This window comes from Pongo abelii, chromosome X (genome assembly GCF_028885655.2).
Source record: "Pongo abelii isolate AG06213 chromosome X, NHGRI_mPonAbe1-v2.0_pri, whole genome shotgun sequence".
Classification (NCBI taxonomy): domain Eukaryota; kingdom Metazoa; phylum Chordata; class Mammalia; order Primates; family Hominidae; genus Pongo; species Pongo abelii.
The window spans coordinates 137309576-137320123 of NC_072008.2; the positions used below are offsets into that span (position 1 = coordinate 137309576).

The window sequence follows — 10548 nt, forward strand, 5'->3', positions numbered from 1 at the left end:
CTGATACCAAAGCCCCATGCTTTCTATTATCCTACTCAGCCTCTACAAAAGCAAGCTAGGGAAGAAAGTGCCAGATGTTCCCTTCCCTCTACAGAAGCAGCAGCCTGTGAGGATCCATGAGTACTAATCTTTCAGCATGTATGGAGTGCTTCAAGCTGTGCTAGGAAATCAGAAAAAAAATAACATAGAAGTCCCTTGCCCGCAATGAATTTCTTGTCTAACTGGATATGTAAGATGTATAAGTATAGTGTTAACTTAGAGGATGAAGAGAAAATGGTGATAGCTGAAGAAACAGCAAGGAAATTGTGTGTGTGTGTGTGTGTGTGTGTGTGTGTGTGTGTGTGTTCCATTGTGTCTCATGTATGTCTAAAGGAAACCTCCACAAATATTTACTGAGTGCCTACCATGTGCATGGCAAAAAGCAGAGAAAGAAATTGAACGCATGGTGAAATGCTGGGACATCAAACCAGTCTTTGGGATGGTGGGAGGGGAAGAGACCAGGGCAAAGAGGAAAGGACATATCTGCTTGTCAGAGGCCAGGGCCCACAGGAGAAGGGGCCTACAACATGAAAGAAATTTGAGAGGCCAGCTAGGGAGACATTAGCCAGACGTGCTGTGCAAAAGCCAGGATGAGGTTATTCTTTTCCATTGAGTAAGAGTAGGGAGCGGAGGAGGCAAGTTGAGAGGCCAAGGAGACCAGAAAAGGTTTGGGACATGCTGTGGGCATGAATACAACCAAAGAATCAACAATAAATGAATAAAAGATTGTGGAGCTGCCTGCAGGGCTCTGGGGAAGTTAAGCTGCTGGGATTTATGCATTGGTTGATTATCCACTTTGTGCGCCACCCATAGTAAATATTCAACCCCAGGCAGTCGCCTCTGCACCTTTCCCACTCTTGGCCTGCTAGCCAATGTTCTGTCTCATTTATTTCTAACTTATGAGCAATCTAAGCAACAAATTATAAAGACAGAGCATACACACATAGGGTTTGCTGTTATAATTAAAATTTACAACAAAATTAATCTGACACATATTTAATGATATGCATAATTGTTATTGTACTGGGTGGCAATTAGGCATAAATTGTAAACAGTTCACATAAATGCCTGTAATTAGAATTACTTCCACACAGTTAAACCAAATTCTTAGTTTCTTTCCTGAGTTTGTCAGCCCTTGTATATCCCTCATCTGCATCTACGTCAGCAGTGCAGATACTGAGTTGGTGTGAATCATCGCCTTCTTCAAGCATTTGTTACCATTAGAGAATAAAATCTGGGGTCTTTTTGCTCAACAGTTTCCTCTGGCTGCTACTCACAGGGCCCTCTCACCTTAAGTGCCCATGAAAAGCCAGCTCTCTCTCGTGGTATCCTGTGCCAACTCAGGGGGTGCTGCCTGTCCTCTCCAGAGGGATTTCAGGTGGGGACAATGAGGAAAACTCTGGCTAGTGATGGCAACATAGGGGAGAAAATTAGCTCTGAATTTTAGGGGGCAGGTGGATCACAGGGCAAGAAAATGACCGAATTCAGCATATAATCCCCTTCCCCCTGTTCCTGATCCTATGAAATGACTAATACCGTCATCTTCATGAATGTCTTTAAAGGGATACATTCTCACTTAAAAGAAAGTGCCATTTCATCCTAACCCTCAAAACATCCGTCCCTCCATTCCAATGAGGCTGTTTCCTGAAATGCCTTTAAACTCCAGATAGGTGTTGCTTTTACTTTGCCATTAAAAATAAATAATTTTTAAAATCCCAAGGGAGCCAGCATATCAATAGGAATACATACCTAAACTTTAGAGTCAGATAGATCTAGATGCCACAACTTGCTAGCAGTACAATTTTGGTATTTACCCTTTCTAAACCTCAATTTCCTCATCTGTAAAATGGTGATAATCATAGTGTCTATCCCATACAGCCATTGTGAAGATTTCATAGGATCACATATATAAAACATTAGCACACAGCCTGGAGCATAGTAAAATTTCATTAACTGTTGGATGCATTTATTACTATTGTGGCAATTGTTGCTTTTACCTGTAGTCTTAGCTTCCTCATTATCTTGACCGTCCCTTCATTTGTTTTCTTCTGTAGGAAGCAGAACTGCAGGAAATGTATGAAATGCTAGTGGTGAAATCTGGATGGTGAAGCCACCAATGACCTTAAATCAAACAGAACAGCACAGATGGCTCAGACTCTCATCTATATTCGTATTTGTTAGAGGAAGGTTGGTGCTGACCTGGAACATGGCAAGACCTGGCATTAAGAGGAAACAGAAGCCAGGCCAGATGAAAATGATCATTAGAAACATTCATTTCATCACCAAAAATGTATTAGCAGAACCTCGGTGCCTTACCGATATAAGTGATTTAGGCAAGATATTTTAGAAGGGAAGAGAGCACATGTGAGTTAACATGTGCAACAGCATGACAAGGGCACTAATGGAGGAATATCCTCAATACAGTGGTAACACCCAGGATGGAGGAAGTACTCCCTTCTGCTTGGGTGGTTCAGGGAAGCTTTTCTTTAGAGAAGCAAGTTTTGAAGTGAGTATACAAATACACTAAATTGTATAATTTTTTTTAAGCCAGTGTTTGTCAAGAGGCATTTTCTCATACAGCTGAATTTTCTGAACTTACCTTGTGCCTCCTCAAATGACATGGATTTCATGGCCACTATCCCACTTACCACTCCTCCATAACAAGCCCAAAAATTAGTGGAATAAAACAATTGAATTATGCTCATGGGTTCTATGGCTCAGGAATTTGGTCAGGTCATAGTGAGAATGGCTTATCTCTATCTCACAATGTCGGGGACCACAACTTGGAAAATTTTGTGACTGGAGGGGACTTGACAGCCAGGAAGTGGGATCATCTAGAGGCATCTGTGCTCACATATCGGGCAGCTGATGCAGGTTGTTGCTGTTGCCCTCTGTTACTGTCCTGGTCATGTTCTACTGGTCAAAGCACCACAATCCTTCTATATTAAAAAGGAGGGCACATAGATTCCACTTCTCAATGGGAAGAATATCAAAGGATTTGAAGATATGATATAGGCCCTGTGGGCCTTAGATGGATATCACTTCTGTCTCCTTAGAGACTGTCAACTGGAACACCTCTACACAATTTGTCCATGTGACTTAGTCTTAACAGCATGGTGACTTCAGGGTAATTGGACTTCTTACGTGGTACCTTGATGCTCCAAAAGCAAGTTTACAGCAGACAAGGCAAAAGCTTCCTCATTTGGTATGACCCAGCCTTGGAAGTCACTCCCACCATTCTGAGTCCTACCATTATGCCTAGGAGACCCTTTGTTGGTACTCTTGTCATGCTCTATTGGTTCAGGCAGTCACTAGAGCATCTCTCTTTGATATTCAAAAGGAAAGAATATTAATCCCACCTATTGATGGGAGGAATATTTTAAAATTTGTGGATATGTATTAAACTCTGCTTAGCCACCCATTTATCAGACCACAACCATTGAATATCCACCCATTGACTAACCAGGAGGTAAGAATGCCAAAGGCATTTGTTCATTCATTTATTCATTAAGTATGCGTTGAGTACTTATGTGGGACAGGCACAGATGTTCTGGGAGACAGACATGTAAAACATAAATATACAAATAATTACATAATCACTACTTTGCTAGGTGCTAAGAAGAATAATGAAATATTGAAATAGAGCCTAACTAGGTGGGGGTGATGGTGTTGGCAGGGAAGTAAATTTAGAGGAGGTGACCAGGAAATCTCTATCGGGTGTCAAATTTAAGGAGAGAGCAGAAGTATAAGAAGGAGCCAACTGCATCAAGTTTTGAGGAAGAACATGCTAAGCAGAGGGAATAGTATATGCAAACATTCTAAGGCACAAAAGAATTTACAAATTCAAGAAAGTGAAGGAGGGTCTCAAAGTGGCCAAAACACAGAGAGAGAATAATTGTACATGATGAAGTTGGAGTGGTATACAGGGGTCAAACTCTTAGCAGTTTAATAGGTCCATTCCCCCTTAGCCTGCCTTTTACTACTATTAAGCACCCCTTCATTTACCTTCACATGACTTGTTGTTATAAGAACTTCAGTACGAAAAGCATAAGAATTAAGTAAAGAGAGAAGGAAATGTGGCTCTTGCAGAAAGAGCAAGATGCATCTGGTCTGGTCATATTGTTTGGGCTGCCATTAAAGGCCAGATATTAGACCAAAGGGTCCAACGTTTCCACAGAGCTACTCAGTAAACTAACATATGAAAGACCTTGATGCCCAGCTTGTGTCTTGCTTGCCAAAGATGAAAGTAAACTGATACCCTGGCAAAACCAAGAAGTCTCAGAAGCCCCGCCTCCATTTTTCTAGCCTCTACTTTCAGATCACTTCACAGTTATTCAGATACCTCCCTGGTCCATACTTCTTTACTATATCAGAACAAGAAAGGACCCAATGACATCCAATTATGATAATGATGATAACCACTAAAATAATAATTAACGTGTATCAAGTATCTCCTGAGTGCTAAGAGTTTTACATGCGTTATCTCTTTTAATCTTCATTTAACGTCCTTGTGAGGTAATATAGTACTAGTATTTCCATTTTACACATAAGAAATTTGAAGGTCAGGGAGGCTAAGTTATTTGCCTAAGGTTACAGAGTGAAGACTCACAAACTCTGTCTGAGTGGTGAACCCCCATTTTTAAGTACTATTGAATATTGTAACTCTTCCAGATAGTGAAATATACAGTCAGGTACCTAGAAATTTGGCATATGCAGCGCCCCTAAAGGTGAATATTTGCCTGAATTTTTCACCTGTATCCTGATGCTTGGCTTTATCTAGGCCAAACTGAACTGTGGCTTGTACAAAAATATCTACCCCTTCTCAAGGCATTGCTTTCATACTCTAATTTAGTTTTTTCTCAAATGAGTTTTTATTTGCATTCTGGTTTAAGAATCAAGTCCTTAAACTTACACAAACTACCACTTTGATCTACAGTATCCTTGGAGAGCATGGCATTTAATCAGCTTCATTAAGTACTTTGAATTAAGTGATATGCAGGGAACAGCTTGCCTTTAATAGATCTCCTTACCTGATTTCAATGGGGCCCTGTCTTAGGTATTAAACAGGAGAAACCCAATTAGTTCTAGTTGTTGCTCTCCATGGATGTGTTGCCTTCTCATTGGCAGATGGCAGCTGGTGTTGTGAAGGAAGCAATGACTCTTAAATTTTCCAGGTGGAGACAGCCCTCCCTCTTCTTCTTCATGACACTTCTTTTTTCCCCCAGTACTTCATACAATCCACATATCTCCAAGACCTATAACTCCAGAGTTTAAAATATGAGTATTAGAAATTGATGATCTCCTCAACAGAGGCCAGTTGTATTCCCAGACCACTTGATAATACCTTGGTTTGGCTTAGTTGAACAAATATTTATTGGGTGCAGGCTCTGTATCTGAGACCATGTTGGTGTTCCAGCGGTTAGACAGGAGAGATTTGAAGTTAAATTTACATGATTGTTATTCTTTTTGTGCCCAGAAGAGTACTAACCAGTCAGTGTTTTTGCTTAAATTGATATTTAACATACTATGTTACATTTATATTTAATGAATATTTCAAATGAATGAATGAATGCTTTAGGTCCCCTTTCCAAGGGTTCAAGATAATGCTGCTTCCTGACACTAAGAGGAAATTCTCAAGATTCTCCACCCGTCACTACAAATTCTGCTATAAAATTTGCTCCAAGCCAAATATCAAACTTCTAGAACTGGAACTATCCTTAAGACATTAAGTAGTTCAGCCTCTGCTTCAGGCAGGTGAACAACTACTCTACATGTAGGATAAACGTCAGCATGAATTCATTATTAGGTGAAGAGGCAGGCATAAATTCAAAAACTTACAGTACAATGTAATTGGCATAAAATATAAATATGTACAAAGTGCTTTAATAGCATAGGAAAAAATAGGGCCTAACTTTAGAGGGATGTTGAAGGATCACGGAGTGCTTCACTGAGTGTGTGACACTTTGATATTTGACGTTTGGTATTTTAAGGATGAAAAGGAGTTAACGTGAGAAAATGAGGCAGAGGCAAAAGTAGAAACAGCATGTGTAAAGTCACGGAGTCACAAAGAATATGAGACCCTTATTCTGTTCCTAATTGTGAGTCATTGTGGCAGAGGTTGATTAAACGCCAGAGGGATGCAGTCATGTTTTCCTGATAGGAAGTTCACTATGGTGATAATGTAAGGAAGAGCCCAGAAAGCCATTCTTAGTTCATGCCAGCCCCTTGCTAGCCTTTATGATTGCTATGGATGGAAAAGCATCAGAGATACAGCTAGCACTTTTCCCCCTTGGGTTTTTCACTCTAGAAATGGAAACACACCAAGTTGTTGGAAATTGTTATGCTCAGTGGATGTTGAGCTATGCTGTGTTGGATGATAGCACAAGTGTTAAGTCAAACATCTATGCTATACACTTTTTTTTTGGCATTTAGGGCACTATGAGGGGAGTATAGAAGCAGTAAGTGACAAGACCCTTGCCCTCAGAGCTGACAACTTGCCTGTGAGAGAAAAGAAGCTTCCCCAGTATCTAGAAGTGCTTCCACACTGGTATATAAATGTGGGTTGTTGAACATTTCTGCTTTTTGTACAATTTGCAATAATTTGTTAAACTTTGATTACTTTTCAATAGGTAATTTATTTACATAATTTCCACCTCAAAAGGTACATCACCCCTCTATTTAGTTTCTCTACCAAAAGGCACCCAATATCACCAAATTCATATATTTCTTTCTAGAACAGTCTATTAATCTATAATTAAGTTTTAAATATTTTTCTTTTACTGTTTTTGCACGACTGGTGCCACACTGTGCACATTGCACTAACCTTGTTTTTTGCACTTACAATAGATTATGGAGATCTTTCCATATCAACACATGAAGAGTTGATTTGTTCTTTTTTGTTTGTTTGTTTGTTTATGGATGTATTATATTCCATTGTGTGAATGTGCTTTAATTTATTGAACTAGTTAGGTTGCTTTTAATCTTTTGTTCTTACAAATAATCTTTAAAAAACTAATTTTAATCTTAGGACTTTTTTAGCTCATGCATTTTCATCAAGACTTTAGGTGAAGAAAGGAGAGAGACTAGGATTTAAATTGCATTATTTTATTGTATTACTTTTTTTCCCTTCTTCTCACCTCACATTAACCCATGTTCCCCTATGGAAAGTTATCTGCAGTAATGTTTTCTATGATCCAAGAAAGCCATTTTGGGCAATCCAAGATTGTGGGCTCCCCCCATTTAGTGGAAAGATCATGGGTTTGATGTTAGGCAAACCTTGGGATCAAATTCAAATTCTGGTTTCACTACTTTCTAGCTGGATGGTCTTTAACAAGTGAGTTAATCTTTGCATCTCAGTTATAACATCTGTAAAATGGGGATAATAACTGTAGCTACCTCATGGTGTTGCTGTGGGGATTTAGCATGACAATCCATGCAAAGGACTTAGCATAGTGCCTGTCACCTATGAAATGTTCGACAAATGAACATTTAACACACTTCTTATTCACTAATGTGGAGAAAGTTGATAGAACAAAGGAAAACTCATCAATTTCACAGTAACGATTCTTGACACTATAGAAACATTTCCACTTTTTTGAGGTTTTTCAGAAGGTGCCAGAAGCCACTAAAAATTTCAAACTCTTTTTGGACCAGTTATATGTTCCTTATTGCACCAATTTTCTTAGAGCTACCTTCCCATCCTTGTTCCTTAAGGTGTAAATGATACGGTTGAGGGCAGGGGTAAGCACTGTATACAGAATAGAAAGTAACTTCAATAAGTCTTCATACTGAGGTCTTGATGGGAAGCCATAAACAATGCTCAGTGCCCCATAATAGAGACTAACCACAGTCTGATGGGAGGAACAGGTGGAGAAAGCCCTCTGCTTTCCTGTGGCAGAAGGAATCCTCAGAACGGCAGTGATGATGTGATCATAAGAAGCCAGGGTCAGCAGGAAGGGGCCAAGGGCAAATAAAGAGGTGCACATAAAAGAGGTCATCTCAGCTACTTCAGTGTCAGTGCAAGCCAGTTTCATCATAGGCTTCAAATCATGGAAGCGATCGATTACATTGGTGGAACAGAATGTTAAGTGAAAAATGAGGACCATGAGGAGAGTGAATGCCAGAAATCCAGCCACCCATGAGGCACTAGCTAGCCATAAGCAACTCCAGTGGTCCACGATGCTGAAGTATTGCAGTGGGTTACAGGTGGCTATATAGCAATCATAAGACATTACAGCCAGGAAGAAGCATTCTGTAGCCACCAAGGCAAAAAGTAAAACTGGGAAACACAGGCTGGAAAAGAAAAAGGCATATGAGCTGATGGCAGTCCTCAGCCTCATGGGCTCAATGGTACTGGTGCAGCCAATCTCTAGGAAGAAGTGACCAAGAAAGAAAAACATGGGCGTGTGAAGGAAATGATTAGCTGACACCAGTTAGGATCGCAATGTTGCCCATTAGAGTCACCACATAGATGGCCAGAAATATCCCAAAAAGAAGAAACTGAAGGCCATGGAGATCCCCAAAACCCAAAAAGATAATTTCTGAAATTTGAATCGTATTTTCTTCTTCAGTTCCAGCCATGATTTGGGTCTAAAAAAAAATAAATATTTGAAGAATAACCATTGATCTGATACTTTTTTTAGAAAAACATCAAACTGCTTAAAAGTGTCACACATACCAAGCATAATTGGCTTCTTTCTGGAAGTTCAGGATTATTACACTTAATTAATAAATTTGACCCCAGTCCTCCAGGGGCCATTTGGAAAGTTAATCCATGACTTCAATTATCCCATCATATTTAGAATGTAGACTCTTAAAACTGTAACTGTGACACATAAATATGTACATTTTTTCCAACACGTATTTTGGAAAATGCTCGATCCTTTCAGATCTTAACTGGTTGTTCCTACTGCTGTGCTGGTGTTATCATCAACAATAAATATTCCTAATTACCTGTGTGTAAATTTCATAAGAGCAATGATTAAATCTGTTTCTTGTTTTAGAAATTCTATACCAATTGAATTATATTTTTATTTGTGGTAAAATTATAGTGCTGCATTTCATCATAACAAAGGATGTCTAATCCTTAAACTTGTTTGATAGAAAATTCGTTAAACATTAGTAGAGGAGGCACAGAAGAGCAAGGGTGAACTACTGATGGTGGGGAGATGGTATAGCATAGCGGAAAAAGACATGCCTAAATTCAAATCCCAGCTTTGCCACTTACTGGCTGTGTACCCTGGAGCAAGTCACATCACTTCTCTGAAAGTTGGTATCCTCATCTATAGAATAGTATATTAATTCGATGTAACACATTTTGCACAATTACTGGTCCATATTAGGTACTTAATACATTCATTCATACATTCAACAAATATTTACTAAATGCTTACTCTGTGCCAACTCTTAGATAGGTGCTTAGAATAAAATAGTAAAAAAAGTCAATACTTTTTTAACACATCAGGAATACCCTCTACATTTCATGGAGTTAGCATTTCAGTGAGAGAGAAAGAAGAAAGACTAAAAACAAGGAAAGAGACCCATAAAGAATTGTGAATTGTTTACTATGAATGTAAACAAACAAGGACCCAAAATAGAAAATATGCTCTCTCTCTCTCTCTCTCTCTCTCTCTCTGTGTGTGTGTGTGTGTGTGTGTGTTTGGGAGAGGGGTATTTTGGTCAGAGTGGCCAAGAAAAGCCTAAAAATTTGAGACCTAAAAAAATGGGAAGGAGATAATAATGCAAGAGTTAGAAGTGGGGGTGAGGGAGAACATTCTAGGCAGAGGGTATAAGCCATGAGCATGCAAACACTGAGTGTTAGAAAAACTAATATAAACTAAAAAAGACCAGCATATTGTGGAGAGACAGAGAAGAGAGAGAGAGAGAGAGAGAGAGAAGAATGAGAGAAGACAGAAAAAATAGGAAGGGCCAGATCATTCAGGTTCTTGCAGATCGTGCTAAAGAATTTAGATGTTTTTAAAGACTGTAGGAATCCGCTGGAGGGTGTTAAGCAGTAGTGATGAAATTTACAGCTGAAAATCATATTTCCTGCTGTCTGATAAATGAATTAGAGAGAGAACTTCATGGGTAGAGTAAGACAATTAAAAGACTACTTCAGTGGACCAGGTAAGAGGTAATAGTAAACCTGAATAATGTTGTTGCAGAAAAAAGAGAGATTCAAGACATATTTGGGAGGTAAAAATGTCAAGACTTACTGACATATCAGATATGAAGAGTAATGAAAACTGACTATCAGAGATGACTCATGGGTTTCTGGTTTGAGTAAGTGGTGCCATTTACTTGGATGGTGAGATTATATAAAAAGAAAATTTAGGGGAAACAAATTCAATTTGTATTAAGTTTGAGGTGTCCATGAGAATTCTGGGTAAAGGGAAGAAACAGATAGCTAGATTTGAAAGTATGTAGCCCAGAAGAGAGGGCTGGGCTAGGGTATAAGTTTAGGAGGTATCTGAATATAGATAACATTGAAATCCATGGGAATGGAGATAT

The 10548-nt window shown here is 39.1% G+C and overlaps 1 pseudogene; it reads right to left on the reverse strand.

The window, feature by feature from the left end:
* Nucleotides 1-343: 343 nt before the first annotated feature.
* On the reverse strand, nt 344-8619 carry LOC100441312 (olfactory receptor 6B3-like; annotated as a pseudogene).
* Between the last annotated feature and the right edge of the window lie 1929 nt (nt 8620-10548).